The sequence below is a fragment of the Solanum stenotomum genome, chromosome 11 (assembly GCF_019186545.1).
Source record: "Solanum stenotomum isolate F172 chromosome 11, ASM1918654v1, whole genome shotgun sequence".
In the NCBI taxonomy this organism is placed as follows: domain Eukaryota; kingdom Viridiplantae; phylum Streptophyta; class Magnoliopsida; order Solanales; family Solanaceae; genus Solanum; species Solanum stenotomum.
Genome location: NC_064292.1, coordinates 36496801 through 36514024, shown reverse-complemented (window position 1 = coordinate 36514024; position 17224 = coordinate 36496801). Strand labels below are relative to the sequence as shown.

At 38.4% G+C, this 17224-nt stretch overlaps 1 protein-coding gene and 1 pseudogene across 1 annotated transcript in view; both read right to left on the bottom strand.

Moving 5' to 3' along the window:
• LOC125844869 (immune-associated nucleotide-binding protein 9-like) overlaps nt 1–17224 on the bottom strand; it is a 947253-nt gene that overhangs the window by 317875 nt on the left and 612154 nt on the right. The window lies entirely within an intron of this gene.
• Nucleotides 247–4190, bottom strand: LOC125844863 (putative late blight resistance protein homolog R1A-3; annotated as a pseudogene).

Genomic DNA, 17224 nt, shown 5'->3' with positions numbered 1-17224 from the left:
GTATTCAACCAGCTTTCAATTGTATCCTTCATTGAATTTTGCAGATATAAGATGAAGGAAAACAACTACTATATTACAAAACACAAACAAGAAGCAATGTTTTGACAAGAAAGGCATGATTTTACAACAAGAAATCACAGTGAAGGATCATCTGATATATATTGGTCTCCAATCACCTGAAACATACATAAAAAGGAGGGGCGTTTCAGCGCATGAGCAGGGCTGCAACAATTAGCTAAGAAAGAATTCCATCCACTTTGTCTGTACTTTTGCTGCAGTTATCAAATTGAAATACATCCTCGTTAGTTTGAGATCAACATGGAGAAATTAAGAGAAAGCAAGCATAAGAAGAAACAAGAAAAAATATATACCATTGTTGTGATTTCAGGCTGGCACATGATTGGCTCACAGCTGCCAGATGACCCTAATCATATTTCTGTATTATACATATTGGTGTCAAGTTAGATGCAGGTAGATACTCAAAAACAAAACATAGGAGTTTTTTTTTACTTACTTTGATAATGAGGTCAATACGGTCGTTTCCTTCATTCTCTTCAACATCTTCCTTAATCCTCAGAGCTAAAGCTTCCAGGGATTTGTTCTTGCACCTAATCAACTTACTCTGTTTCAGTGTTGGAATATCTGCAAAGATAAGGGGGATCTCCTCAAGATTATAGCACTCTTTTATAACAAGTGTTTCAAGTAGGGGAAAGGATTCCTCCGAGGCATCCCACCTTGAGATACGTAAGTGTGTCAGGTTCAAAAACTTAAGTTTATAGAAGGTGATATCTCCTAGGCACCACTCTTCTGATTCAAAATAATCTGAGTTCCATAATTGGAGATACTCCAGGCTTGATAGTCTTGCAATGAAGGGAACCATGTTTTCAATACGAGTCCCTCTTAGTACCAACTTCTTTAAATTTGAAGCCAATTGAAGCTGCGTAAGATTCTCCAATGTCAGACAAAACGACTCTGAAGAATCATTATCACCCCTAAACGTGATGTGAAGTTGTTGAAGATTAGGACACCTCCTTGATAACACATCCACCCTATCAATTGGAAATCTAACAATATTATTTAATATCCTCAAATTTTCCAATTTAGAGGATCCTTCAAAGAACACATGTTTATCAAATTTAGCTTCAACGATCTCAACATGCCTTAATTTTTCCATTTCCCAAAAAGATGCCGGTAACAGTACTACATTACTCCAATTATTCACAATTAAAGTTTCAAGATGGGGAAGATGTGATTCTGGATGAAAATAGAATTTCTCTACCCAAACTGTGAGGTACTTAAGGTGATTTAGTGGTTTCAATGTAGCTGAAGACAAAGAACTCACTTCATGGGAACTCAAATCCAAGACCTTAAGAAGTCACAATTTATGAATCAAAACCTTAAAGGAATCCCATCAAAAGATTTTCTGATCGTTATCGGTGACCTCAACTGTTGGTGGAAAGGCTTCCGTGTTTTGGATCCCAGAGATGCAAACTTAGAATGCTCTTTACTCAAATTGAAGCTCACTCGACTTTCCTTCAAATCACAAGGTTGAAATTGGCTATGATTTCCCTTCACAGCCAACATAAACTTTTCTTCTCTACTCTTCTCCAAGCAAAAGTGAAGGACTACATCATGAACCTAACATTATTTAACCTTACCGTTATATTCTTTCTTTGAAACCATTACAACATTACTACTAATGAGATCCATCAAGTAATCTTCAGCTGATTCAGTGTTCACCACAAAGTCTTCCGCTATCCATAAACTTATCAATTTAGACCCTGTAATTCTTGCTTCCTCCGGAAACATCCCCATATAAAGAAGACAAGGCTTTAAACGATCTGCTAAGTTATCAAAACTCAAGTGCATAGTAGCCCGACTATACTCTTCGGACTCACATTCAAGATAGTCAAATAAAGAATCTTTCACCTCATTCCACCAAGATTCTTCCATTTTTGTTTTTTTTTATTATTCCAGCTACCAAGACAACCACTAGGGGCAATCCTTTGCATATTTCTGCAACTGCTTGACTCACTTCTTGTAGTTCAGGCGGCAAATCTTCCTTTTGAAACAATTTTTTCTACAATAATTTGCAACTCTCTTCTGTTGTTAGGAATGGAAGAGAATAAGGATCAATACGGTACTTGACTTGCTTACCCACTTTCTCAAGTCGAGTTGTTACTACTATTCTACTTATATTTCCAATGTCTGGAAAACAAAGCCTTAAGTTATCCCATTCCATACAATCCCACATATCATCCAATACAATGAGATATCTTTTGCCCATTAGACTTTTCCTCAACATGTCGGCAAGGATGTCATCCTTATCTCCCTTGTCCTTGGAACCAGTAACTTGACTAAAAATCTCTTGTAATATCATTCTCCGGTTATATGTTTGGGAAACAATGCACCATGCTCAAACATCAAAATGAGAAACAACGTTTTCACTATTGTACACCTTTCTAGCAATTGTCGTTTTCCCTTGTCCCCCCATGCCTACAATTGGGATGACGTCTAGCTCATTTGTACCTTTAATTAGATACTGAATAATTTTTTCTATGTCATTCCGAAAACCCACTATCTCCTCATCAGTCATTGGATTGCTATGTTGAGTTGGCAGGTGTTTAAATGGTGCTACCACATAGCAAGGCTTAAGAGCAACTTCTGCTGACCACATCTCAGTTACTTGCACATTAATTTGTTTGATCTCCTTTAAGATTGTAGGAAGTGAGCAAAAAATATGCAAAAAAATATTATACTGAGCAAGAATAGAGTCAATGGCAACTTCAACATCATATGCCAAATTGATGGTACGTCCCTGAAGATCTTTAGGAATTTTATGTTCATGGTGCACCTTTGCGACATCTCTGAAAATTGATGATATAAATGACAACTCCTTCTCTTAAATGGATATAAGAGTTGATAACTCTTTCTCCAAATTACCTAAAAGAGGTTTCATCAAGAAATCTAAATCATATTTCGACATCTCATTCAGTTTCCTTAAAAGAGAATCAAGAAAGCTCAATCCATAAAAGGTGGAGAACTGAGATGGAGTAAATTTTAAGGATTTGTAGTAAGTCTCCACTTGTACCTTCAGATCTTAAGCTTTCTCCAATATGTATATTGAGCAAAGACATATTATACTAGTATCATCTTTGTTTATAGAGCTAGGAAGAAGTTTTTATATGACATATATAACATCACCTGCTATAGCTCCAACTTTTTCCATAACCTCATTGAACCATTTACCGTTAATAACATGATTTAACACATCAACATCAAGGAAAACCAACAAGAACTCTATTGCCACATCAATAGTTTGAGCAGAGACACTATTTTGAAAGTTCTCGAGGTTTTCTTTTTTGAGTTACATCAACAGACTATGGAGATGATGAGAAAATCCTTTTGGTAATTTCTTGTCCTTGAAAGTTCTTGAATAGGTAAACTTTGAAGCCTTTAGATCACTAAGAAAAATCTTCTTCATTTCCAGCTTCACTAACACAATCAAGAATAATAGATAAGGAGATTTATACATGATATCATAATACTCATATGTAGCGACCTCATCAGAAACAACGTAACCTAAAATATCAAGACAAAGTTGTCCCACATTGTTAGCCATGAACCGAATTTGAGTCCAAACATTCTAGCTTCTCATGGTTGACATAACCATTTATATCTGTGGCATATAAGTATGTCAAAAATATCAGTTTCTTTTGAATAATTTTCACTTCCTTTATAAATCTGTGTATTTCAAGGTTTTCGTCAGGAGGGTCAGACCTATCCCCTTCTGGTAACATCATCAGTACATCATTTAGATTCTTTCTGAGCCAATCCATATATTCTGACATATCAACATTATTCAACTCATAATTGTCACTTAAAATGGTATTACGTTCCAAGAATTCAAACAAATGTGATTCTTGCCTTATTAGATTAAGGTTAGTTTTACATTGATCTGGAATCCCATCCAATACATGGTGAAGCATTGCCATAGTCAATTTGGCATTATTTGTGTGTTTGACTAAGGAATCACGAAAAAGAACATGATGATACTTTATAAAGGTTCTCAAAATTCTTAGCACCATTTCAAGTTCCTTAATTTTATCAATCTTGGCACTATCCAGATTACATCCACTCTTGATCCTTCTCAGGTGATCTAACATTTCCTCAATTTCATTTTGAGCCATTTTCTATCAAAACGTTCCTGCAAGTTCGCCAACTCTTGGAATTAGGTTCATTAACATCATTTTTATTCGTGTCTTTCATATCTAGTGTTTGTAGCTATGTTGATGCTTGAGAAAGATAATACATTTTATGTACTATTTCATCTAACAAATGGTGCATATTATCACAAAAAAATCACATTTCACTCAACTTTCATATGGTCACTCAACTAATAGTCATTTTCTTTAAACAAAAGGAAACTAACATCAATGTGTAAAGCTAATGATGGAGGGTCGACTGCTAAGAGCATTTAGGCTGCAAGCATCTTAGTAGAATCACACATAGGAATAGCCCAAATAGGAGAAGAAAGTAAAAAAAAAAAAGTTAGAATACATAACACAAGTTCACTACACTTTTTTTTAAATAGAAATTTAAAGAGGAAAACAAAAATAAAAAATTTGTTTAACTTGTTCAACAGAGCAAAGACTAATTATTTTGTGTGATATACATTTTCTATTATCTAGACCATATAGAAATTAAAACACAAGTGTTTTGAAGTGTCACGACTCGAGCCTACACCCTGGACGTGACCGGCACTCGAGAACCATTGCTGGTCCCCAAGCGAACCCTCATCTTGGCTGACTTCAAGAGGAAGACTAACTCAAGCATACAAAGCTTAAAAAATGAATAAATTCAATAAACTCAACTTTTCAAAACTTTAACTAAAATGAACAACTTAGAATAAAATAATATATTCAACTCGCCATGAAAAAGGCAACTTAAGTCTTTAAACATTTAATAAAATAAATGAATAATAGAAGACTAACTCAAGCATACAAAGCTTAAAAAATGAATAAATTCAATAAACTCAACTTTTCAAAACTTTAACTAAAATGAACAACTTAGAATAAAATAATATATTCAACTCGCCATGAAAAAGGCAACTTAAGTCTTTAAACATTTAATAAAATAAATGAATAATAGAAGACTAACTCAAGCATACAAAGCTTAAAAAATGAATAAATTCAATAAACTCAACTTTTCAAAACTTTAACTCAAATGAACAACTTAGAATAAAATAATATATTCAACTCGCCATGAAAAAGGCAACTTAAGTCTTTAAACATTTAATAAAATAAATGAATAATACAGACTTCTCAAATATACCGACTATCTATGAAGCCTCTAACTGATAAAGATGAAAGTCGGGAAAAGACCCACGACATCCTAACAACTGATATAACTAAAAGGTAAATGAAATCCTCCAGAAGCAAGGAGGCTCACCATAGCTAACTTGAACTCTCGGATGTATCAACGAAGCTCCTGTTAATGATCCTGAATACCTCTGTCTGCATCATGAGAAGATGCAGGCCAAATGGCTCAGTACGTAGAATGTACGAGCATGTAAGAGGAATTCTAAAGCATAAACATAAGCTTGAACTTTGATAAAAAGGAAATATACTTACCTCTTGTCAAACTTACTCAACTCAAGGAATACTCAAGGATACTCAAGGATACTCAACTTACTCAACTAAGAAGTATTCAAGGATAAGATACTCAACTCAAAGATGTGATATTCGACTCTGGGTACTCAACTCAATATGACTGAACTCATTTCAATATAAAGCAATTTAAAACAGGTGCAATATAAAGAAACAAATTGTTTAAAAATATGCTGTCAACTCTATGTGTATGCAAGGATACAACATAACTCTGAAATGTATGTAAAAATACAATTAACTGTGTATATAAGAATACAATAACTTCTGTGAGAGATTCTCTAACCGACAACCATCACTATGAGCCTAAGTGATGGTACAACGTTTTACATCATGTTGCCAAAGATGGTCTTATACCTTGCCATCGGTATAGAACCTGAACTACTAAGTGGATCCACTAGTCTATGCTAAAAAGCACTAAGGAATCATCGGAAAAGTAAGATCCTTTTCTGCCCATGATGGCTACATGGTTTATGGAGACTTGAGTTATCTGAACTCGCATCCCCATATCGGTGCTCAATACTACTCCAAAAATATACTTAGCTCATATGTTTGTAAAAACAAAACTCTTTATGTGATATGATATAATTGCTCAAAAACTTATCTCAAAGACAATATTGGAAATCAAGGTTTCCTCTCTTGCTTTATTGTAAAAGCATTTACTCTTTAACTGAAAACTAGCCCAAAGGCTCTTTACTGAAAATCTTAGTTTTCCGTTCTTATTTAAATGTGAAAACATTTTAAACTCTTTTGGGAATACATAGTCCCCATATACTTTTGAAGAAATGAACTTCAACTTTACTCCTTACTAAACTCAAAACTTAAGTCTTAAAACAAAGTTAAAACGTTTGTAAAAGACTTCTTAAAAATATGGTTCATGCCAAATTATGGACTTGAATGACTGAATGCAAGGTTTTCAATAACCATAGATAGAGTCAAATACTTGGAACTCAAGAACTTCAATGATACAACACACTTCAAGAATGTTCAACTCAGAGAGTTCATGTGGAAATATGAGCATGAACTACTCAACTCAAGGACTCAAAGATACATCGCATCTCAAGACTGCTCGACTTATAGGGTTCATGCGGAATTATGAGCATAAGACTTCATGGGTAACATGTAATAGTCCCATGATTAGAAATATAATCTTAAAGGTGATTAGGAACTCAATACTCAAGACTTAGAACTTGAAGATACTATTCCTCTCAAAGGTACTCAACTGATGGAGTTCATGCGGAAGTTATGGGAATGAACGACTCGACTCGAGGGTCTACATAATAAAATAGAATTTGTGAATACAACTCTTCTCATACTTACTCTTTCAGATCCTAGTTCAAATCGATAGTTGATCTCAAAGGATTCACAATTGAACTCAAAGCTTTGCCTGAACTCTACTCTTAACTCTCTCTTGAATGTGAATTATGAATTCAAGAGTTATGGTTCATGTTATGAAAGGTCTCATGATGACAAAGTAGAATCATGAATACATTCTCCTTATCCTCATACTCACTTGTTCGAGTCTTGAAACAAGTTACTTAAATTTGTAGAAGGTTCTTCAAAGAAAACTCAAAGGGACTATCTCATATATATGTTCGCAGGAACTGTCAAGGCTTAAATCTAAACTCTACCTTGAATTTGAACTTATGGATTAAAGGTTATGATTAATGTTCATTGATGGTTTCTAGATTTTTTGAAGTCATTTAGAGTAGTTAGAATCAATGGAAAGTGTTAGGACACTTTAGAATAACTTAAATAGGCTAAATGATGAAAAATTGGTGAAAAACGCTTATCCGGGCGCCTCCCTGGCGAGCCGCGCCAGGCCCCAATTTACTGGGGCTCATTTCTGGCGCACTGATAGCGCGTCACCCTAGCCTTCCTGGCACAACGGGGGCGCCTCGCGCCAGCATTGCCCCAGGCAAAACTAACAAACTCTTCCTCTCGTTTTCTGACCTTAAATCGCCTTTAATCAATTTATTTTCTCAAGTTTTCCTTAGATTCAATTACCCAACCTAAGTACACACTAATCCACTCAAAACAACACTCAAGACAATCACTTTCATCTCAAGAAATCATCAAAACCCAACAAAACAAGATTTAGGATGAACTTGAAGAACACCTATCAAGAACTTAAATCCTTCAACTTTTTGAGAATGAAACTCCTCTTCTATCTTCTTCTTTTCTCTTCTTGAACTCTCAACTAAAACCCTAGGCTAATTTAGGATTATAAAACTGAACCTAATCAGATAAGACCCCTAAAATATTACTAAAAATGAATCAAATCTGATTGGGTAAGGAAAAGACCAAAATACCCCTCTAAAATCCGGTTTTGACTTTCCTTATCTAGACAGCCCAACTTCGAATGGACATATCTCCCTCATACGAACTCGAAACTGAGCAAAGTTGGTGGCGTTGGAAAGATAATCCAAAGGTCTTCCCTACGGTCTCTGGTATCATGCCTAACTCATCTTGAGCTAGAAGTTATGATCATTTGAAGTCGACCCAAAACTCAGCTTAACTTGCAAAATTTTAGATCTTGCTATTTCCAATTTAATTCTTTTTGGAACTCAAGGTGCTACATCTAGTGACCTTAAAACCTAAGATATTTTAAATTCCTTGGTAAAATCTCACTCACTACGAAGAACGATTTGAGTCTTAACTCAAAATTTTCTGGGGTGTTATAATATCTCTCCCTTGGGATCATTCGTCCTCGAATGACGACTGGACTGGGTATGGAATGGGGTTACTCTTACTAAGGTCTGAGTATAATGGTATACTCTTAATATAGTCAATCTTAACTCAAATCCTTAGGTTCAGGTTCTATAGCTCTCTATAGGGAATCTCATCGTAAGACTAATACTCTTTACTACCACATTGGGCTCATATCAAGAGCTACCTATTGTTTAACAACACCACATTCAAGCTTAGTACTCTAACAACTACTAATCAACTCCTTAAGAAATTATCAACACTTGACTTGATTTCTCATCTTATTATCTCCCGCTTAGGTCTAAAGCTAACACTTGAAATCTATGGACAGATTCCATCATCTCTAAATGGTCTACCTCTTCTTTTAATCTAACACTTGGGAGAAGTTTATCTCATGCCTACCAAACTCTCTATAAGTGGTACTAAGACCTCTTTCTAAGGTGTTTCCCTTAACCTTTTCTGGTTACATACCCTCTCGGTACACCTCTTAACGCTCTTATTACTCTTGTGACTTAGCCATACTTCACTGCCCTTATCTAAGGTTAAGGTCTCTCACTTATACCACTCATATTTAATGCAGCTAATCATCTCAATTTCTCTCACCTACTTTATGTCACGTCTTCTAGATCAAATCTCAAGACTAATATCATCAACCTCATGTTGTCATTCTTTTGATCATGACACACATCTCAAATTCAAGCTTAATGTTCATTACTAAACCCAAATATCAATACGATTGCTCGCCTATATACTATACTTCATTACTTGATCAGTTCTATAACCTTATGAATATCATGACCCTCTCAAACAAATCATAATCCTAGCTTAGATGTATCACTTTATGAATACTTTTGCTCTTCTATTCAACATTTACACATGGTCATTACCTACACAATGACACTTCATCACAAACTCCTTTCTAGCTAAAACACACTCTACCTCCTATGATGGAATCTTCACAACTCATCACTTCTTAGTCTACCCATAAGGGAAAACTCCTCATTAATAACTTACTAGGTGCATGACTATAGTAACATAGCTTGTCAATACACCAATTAGATTACTAAACCTATGCATACTAACTCTGGGCTCTTTCACTACTATTCATCATGATCTCTTAACTCATGCTACCTTTTCGGGTGAAAATCTTACCCAAGCTCTAAACATACTTCTTAAAAAGGATCTCAACTGAAACACGGCTTAGGGAAGTGAGTACAACTCACTTTTAGCTCAAACACACGATTCAAATGAATATGGGTGCATTCCTCTAAAACTGAATACTTAACTTACTCTTGGGCTTCTCTCAAGCCCCTCTAGAGTCTCATGACTTTCTCAAGACTCTTGCTAAGAACAACACATCAACAAAGAACTCACTCTGCTTTTCAACCACCACTAGTATGATGGGTAGTCGAATGATTCTGAGAAACGCACGAGTTATAATAAGTCTCTTCGACATAGCTATATTGCACGATTAAGAGTATGAAAGAAGGGAAACTTTCCTTAAATGTCTGTAGTCCCTCATTATTAGAAGTGGGGGCCTCACAACCATGAACGAGAACCTACTGAAACGGCTTCATAGACACTCTAGGACACTTAAACTCTGGGCTCTGATACCAAGTTTGTCACGAACCGAGCCTACACCATGGATGTGGCCGGCACTCGAGAACCAATGCTGGCCCCAAGCGAACCCTCATCCTGGCTGACTTCAAGCGGAAGACTAACTCAAGCATACAAAGATTAAAAACTGAATATATTCAATAAACTCAACTTTTCAAAACTTTAACTCAAATGAACAACTTAGAATAAAATAATATATTCTACTAGCCATGAAATAGGCAACTTAAGTCTTTAAACATTAAATAAAATAAATGAATAATACAGACTTCTCAACTATATTGACTATCTATGAAGCCTCTAACTGATAAAGATGGAAGTCGGGACAAGACCCACGGCATCCTAACAACTGATATAACTGAAAGGTAAATGAAATCCTCCGGAAGCAAGGAGGCTCACCATAGCTAACTCGAACTCTCGGATGTATCAACGAAGCTCCTGTTGATGATCCTGAATACATGTGTCTGCATCATGAGAAGATGCAGGCCAAATGAATCAGTACGTGGAATGTACGAGCATGTAAGAGGAATTCTAAAGCATAAACATAAGCTTGAACTTTGATAAAAAGGAAACATACTTACCTCTTCTCAAACTTACTCAACTCAAGGAATACTCAAGGATACTCAAAACTACTCAACTTACTCAACTAAGAAGTATTCAAGGATAAGATAGTCAACTCAAAGATTAGATACTCAACTCAAAGATATGATATTCGACTATGGGTACTCATGTAACACCCCGTATCTAAACATAGAGATTTCAGATTTCTGGTGTTACAGGTGGCACTCATGGACACCATCCACGGACCATAGATGGACTCACGGTCCGTCCTGTAGGTCCGTGGTTCGTGACAGAATACTTCCCCAGAACTCAGTCAGAAAATTTGGCTAAGTCCCGACTAACGGACAGACCCACGATCCGTAAATCAGACCACGGTCCGTGGTAAGTGTCTGTGGATCGAGACTTCCCTTACCCAGCCTCTGACACAAACTATGGTCGACCAACACAGACCGTCAATCGATCCACAGTCTGTAGGTCTGACCGTAGGTGAGGATTAACAGCCAGTTAGCTGAAAATTGTTGATGGATCAACTTCATATGGTCATAACTTTTAGCACAAAATGAATTAGGTGTCCCATGACCTATGATATGATAGATAATTGAATTATATTTCCAACGCCACCGAGTTTGCTAAATTCCGACCTCCGAGCAAAACGTTATGCTCATTTTAGTGATCATGTCTCCTCGTAGAGCTTATGCCAGGAATGTGAATGCCAGGAACACAAACGCAGCTCCTCCAGTTCCAGATCAAAAAGTGTCAAATGCTGAATTCAGGAATGCCATTCAGATGTTGGCTTAGAGTGTCACTAACCAGAACAATCAGTGGGTTCAAGCTCCTATGAATGCAAATTGTGGATCAGCAGCAGCAAGGGTCCATGACTTTGTTAGGATGAATCCGCCTGAGTTCTTAGGATCACAGATTGGAGAAGATCCCCAAAATTTCTTGGATGAGATCAAGAAGATCTTTGAGGTAATGCAGGTCACTGGGAATGATTGGGTTTAGTTAGCATCTTACCAACTTAAGGATGTGGCTCATATCTGGTGTACTCAGTGGAAGGAGAATAGGGGTACAGATGCCGCTCCTATTACTTGGGATTGTTTCAGCGAAACCTTTCTGGACAGGTTTTCCCCATAGAGTTAAGAGAAGCAAGGGCCCAGAAATTTAAGAACTTGAGGCAGGGTAACATTACTGTCCAAGAGTATAGGCTCAAGTTTAATCTCCAGGTATGCTCCTCACATAGTTGCTGATTCCAGGGCTCAGATGAATAAGTTTATCTATAGAGTGTTAGACTTAGTGAAAACAGAGTGCAGGAATGCTATGTTGTTGGGAGACATGAACATCTATAGGCTCATGACTCATGCTCAGCGGGTTGAGGGTGATAAGCTTAGGGAACGAGCTAAGGAGACTAAGAAAGCCAGAACAGGTAACTATGACTATTCTCAACAGAAATCGAGTGGTGGAAATCGCTCGCAGTTTCAGTAGAAGTCTTCGACTCCAGCCCCTTCAGCAGCTAGTGTTCCATCCCCCAGGTTCTGTAATGATCAGAAAAGTAGGGCGTTAGGCTCTAAGTCTCAAGGTAGTGTTTCAGGCACCAAAACCTACCCAACTTGCCCGAAATGTAGTAAGAACCATCCGGGCGAGTGCCTTGCAGGTAAGGAAGGATGCTTTGGGGGTGGTCAGTCTGGTCATAGGTTGAAGGATTATCGTTCAAGACAAGGTCAAGAAGGAAATAATGGTAGAGCTCAGTCTACAACTTCAGCAGCACCAACAGGTCGCCCGACTTAGCAGGGTAACTCATCTGGTACAAGTGGCGGACAACGCCAAAACAGGCTCTATGCTCTTCAGGCTCATCAAGATCAGGAAGATTCTCCTGATGTAGTCACTGGTATGTTACGAGTCTTTGATCTTGATGTTTATGCATTGTTAGATCCAGGGGCAACTTTGTCTTTTGTAACTCCTTATATAGCAGTCCAATTCAATGTTAGCCCAGAAATTATCTCAGAACCCTTCTCAGTCTCTACTCCAGTCGGTGACCCAGTGATAGAAAGACGGGTATACATAAATTTCCCTGTAACAGTCTCTCAGAAAGTCTCCTAAGCAGGTCTTGTAGAGTTAGAAATTGTAGACTTCGATGTCATTCTAGGCATGGATTGGTTACATTCCTATTATGCCTCAATCGATTGTAGAACTAGGATTGTTCGTTTTCAGTTTCCAGACGAACCAATCCTAGAATGGAAGGGTAGTAGCTTAACGCCATTGGGTCGATTCATTTGTTACCTTAAGGCCAGAAAGATTATCTCTAACAGTTATCTTTATCATCTAGTTTGGGTTAAGGATTCTAGTTCCGAATCCCCAACTCTTGAGTCAGTTCCTGTAGTCAGTGAGTTTCCAAAAGTGTTTCCAGAAGATCTTCCCGGAGTTCCTCCCGAAAGGGAAATCGACTTTGGAATTGATCTCCTTCCAGATACCCAGCCTATCTCTATTCCTCCTTACAAAATGGCTCCAACTAAGCTTAATGAATTGAAAGAGCAGTTGAAAGACCTTCTAGATAAGGGCTTCATCAGACCTAGTATTTTGCCATGGGGTGCACCAGTGTTGTTCGTAAAGAAGAAAGATGGTTCTCTCAGAATGTGCATTGACTATAGGCAGTTGAATAAGGTCACAATCAAGAATAAGTATCCCATACCCAGGATTGATGACTTGTTCGACCAACTTCAGGGTGCTAGTCATTTCTCGAAGATAGACCTCAGATCAGGTTATCATCAGCTTAGAGTCAGATATAGTGACATTCCGAAGACATCCTTCAAAACTCGGTGTGGTCATTTCAAATTTGTAGTTATGTCATTTGGACTAACCAATGCTCCTACAACTTTCATAGATTTGATTAACAGAGTGTTCAAGCAGTACTTGGACTTGGTCGTTATCGTCTTTATTGATGATATCCTCATTTATTCTAGGAATGAGGAAGAACATGCGAGTCATTTGAGAGTTGTTCTACAAACTCTCAAAGATCGCCAGTTATTTTCAAAATTTAACAAGTGTGAGTTTTGGTTACAATCAGTTGCCTTCCTTGGGCATATTGTGTCTAGTGAAGGAATTCGAGTAGATTCCCAGAAGATAGAAACAGTGAAACAATGGCCCAGACCTACCTGTGCTACAGATATTCGAAGTTTCTTGTGTCTAGCGGGCTATTACAGACGGTTTGTGGAAGGATTTTCATCCATAGCCTCTTCATTGACTAAGTTAACTCAGAAAAAAGTTAGGTTCCAGTGGTCAGATGATTGTGAGAAAAGCTTTGTAGAACTTAAAACTAGGTTGACAACAACTCCTGTCTTGACTCTACCAGAGGGTTCAGATGGTTATGTGATCTATTGTAATGCATTCAGGGTCAGCGTAGGTTGTGTGTTGATGCAACGAGGTAAGGTTATAGCTTATGCTTCCAAACAACTTAAGGTACATGAGAAGAATTATCCAACTCATGACCTCGAGCTTGCAGCAGTGGTGTTTGCACTCAATATTTGGAGACACTACTTGTATAGTGTTCATGTAAATGTGTTCACAGACCATAAGAGTCTTCAGTATGTATTCACCCAGAAAGAATTGAATCTTCGCCAGAGAAGGTGGCTTGAGTTCCTCAAAGATTATGATATGAGTGTGCATTACCATCCAGGTAAGGCGAATGTAGTAGCAGATGCTCTTAGCAGATTATCCATGGGTAGTGTAGCACATGTTGAGGAAGAAAGGAGAGAGCTAGCAAAGGATGTTCACAGACTTGCTCGCCTAGGAGTTCTTCTTATGAGCATATCAGATGGTGGTGTAACGGTTCAGAATGGGGCAGAATCTTCTTTGGTAGTAGAGGTTAAGGAAATGCAAGATAATGATCCAATCTTGCTTGAACTTAAGGGTGCAGTCCACAATCAGAGAGTGGAGGTTTTCTCCCAAGGGGGAGATGGTGTACTTCGCTATCAAGGTAGATTATGTGTTCCTGATGTAGGTTAATTGAGACAGCATATTTTCGCAGAAGCCCACAATTCCAGATATTCTATTCATCCAGGCGCCACTAAGATGTACCGTGATCTGCGGGAAGTCTATTGGTGGAATTGTATGAAAAGACATATATCAGACTTTGTGGCTAAGTGCCCCAATTGCCAGCAAGTCAAGGTAGAACATCAGAAACCAGGAGGTATGACTCAAGATATTGAAATTCCTACTTGGAAGTGGGAAGTGATCAACATGGACTTCATCACAGGTTTACCTCGTACTCGCAGACACCATGACTCCATTTGGGTGATTGTTGATAGGGTTACTAAGTCTTCTCGCTTTTTGGCGGTCAAGACTACAGATTCGGTGGAGGATTACGCCAAGCTTTACATTAATGAGATTGTGAGGTTGCATGGAGTTCCTTTGTCTATCATCTCAGATAGAGGTCCTCAGTTTACATCTCATGTCTGGAAGTCATTTCAGAAAGGTCTTGGTACTCAGGTTAATCTTAGCACAACATTTCATCCGCAGATGGATGTTCAGGCAGAGCGTACCATTCAGACCTTAGAGAACATGTTGAGAGCTTGTGTGATCAACTTCAAGGGTAGTTGGTATGATCACCTTCCTCTGATTGAGTTCGCCTACAACAATAGTTACCATTCCAGCATTCAAATGGCCCCTTATGAGGCATTGTATGGGCGTAGATGTAGATCTTTAGTTGGTTGGTTTGAAGTAGGTGAAGCAGCCTTGATAGGACCAAATTCGGTTCTTAATGCTATGGAAAAAGTGCACCTCATTAGAGAGAGACTTAAGACTGCTCAGAGTCGCCAGAAGTCTTATGCAGATGTGAGAAGAAGGGGAACTAGAGTTCCAAGTTGATTATTGGGTTTTCCTGAAAGTGTCACCCATGAAGGGGGTGATGAGATTTGGCAAGAAAGGGAAGCTCAGCCCCAGATATGTAGGCCCTTACCGGATCTTGAAAAGGATTGGTAAAGTCGGTTATGAGTTAGAGTTGCCAGCAGACTTAGCAGCAATATATCCAGTCTTTCACATTTCTCTTTTGAAGAAGTGTGTGGGTGATCCAGCAACCATAGTACCATTAGAGAGTGTGGCCGTGAAAGATAGCCTTTCATATGAGGATGTACCAGTTGAGATTCTCGATCGTCAGGTTAGAAGGTTGAGAAATAAAGAAGTCGCTTCAGTCAAGGTTTTGTGGAGGAGTCAGTCCGTAGAGGGAGCTACTTGGGAAGCAGAAGCAGCCANTCTCTTTTGAAGAAGTGTGTGGGTGATCCAGCAACCATAGTACCATTAGAGAGTGTGGCCGTGAAAGATAGCCTTTCATATGAGGATGTACCAGTTAAGATTCTCGATCGTCAGGTTAGAAGGTTAAGGAATAAAGAAGTCGCTTCAGTCAAGGTTTTGTGGAGGAGTCAGTCCGTAGAGGGAGCTACTTGGGAAGCAGAAGCAGCCATGAAGTCCAAGTATCCTGACCTCGTTCCTTCCGATTCCATTCCAGATTGAGGTAATAGTTCCTCTTCAGTTTTTCAGTCATTCATGCAAAAATTCAGTCTTAGAATCACGTTCCTTCAGTTTGTACTTGCATTTTCAGCGTATTTGCATGTTCTCGGAACTCAATTCAGTTAGAAATTCAGTTCTCAGTGTTTAGTGGTAGGGATTGCAGCCCTCTCCCTCAATTTCAGCTAGATTAGTCTTCATTCGAGGACGAATGGTCCCAAGGGGGAGATAATGTAACACCCCGTATCCAAAAATAGAGATTTCAGATTTCTGGTGTTACAGGTGGCACTCACGGACACCATCCACGGACCGTAGATGGACTCACTGTCCATCCTGCAGGTCCGTGGTTCGTGACAGAAAACTTCCTCAGAACTCAGTCAGAAAATTTGGCTAAGTCCCGACTCACGGACAGACCCACGGTCCGTAGATCAGACCATGATCCGTGGTCTGTGTCCGTGGTTCAAGACTTCCCTTACGCAGCCTCTGACACAAACTATGGTTGACCAGCACGACCGTCAATCGATCCACGGTCCGTAGGTCTGACCGTAGGTGAGGATTAACATCCAGTTAGCTAAAAATTGTTGATGGATCAACTTCAGATGGTCATAACTTTTATCACAAAATGAATTAGATGTCCCATGACCTATGATACGATAGATAATTGAATTATCTTTCCAACGCCACTGATTTTGCTAAATTCTAATCTCCAAGTGAAATGTTATGTTTGTTTTAGTGAAACCCTGTCGGGTAGACTCGACCTACGGATCCAATCGACGGACCATTGATTGAATGACGGCCCGTCACCCGTCCGTAAGTCACTCCGACAGCAGCTAATTCATGGGTGTTTTGGTCTTTTCCTATTTCATTTAACCCCTAAGATACGTCTTTTTGACCCTAAATCACAAGGTTTTAGTCAGTTTAAACCTAGAAACATAATTAGAACTTACCTTAGTCAAAATCATTAATCAAAACTTAGAAAATTAGAATCAAGAAGGAGAAAAAGGTCAAGAACCCTAGTTCAAGAACGCAGCAAGGTTCGTTCAGTTGGAGCCCCGAAATCGAAAGATTTCTCCGCGGAATTCGTCACCAGGTATGTGGGATTTCACTAGTGGGTTCCTTTCGCCCATTGGGTCCCTGGAATTTTGTCAGACTCTTGATTCCATGATTATGAACAGACC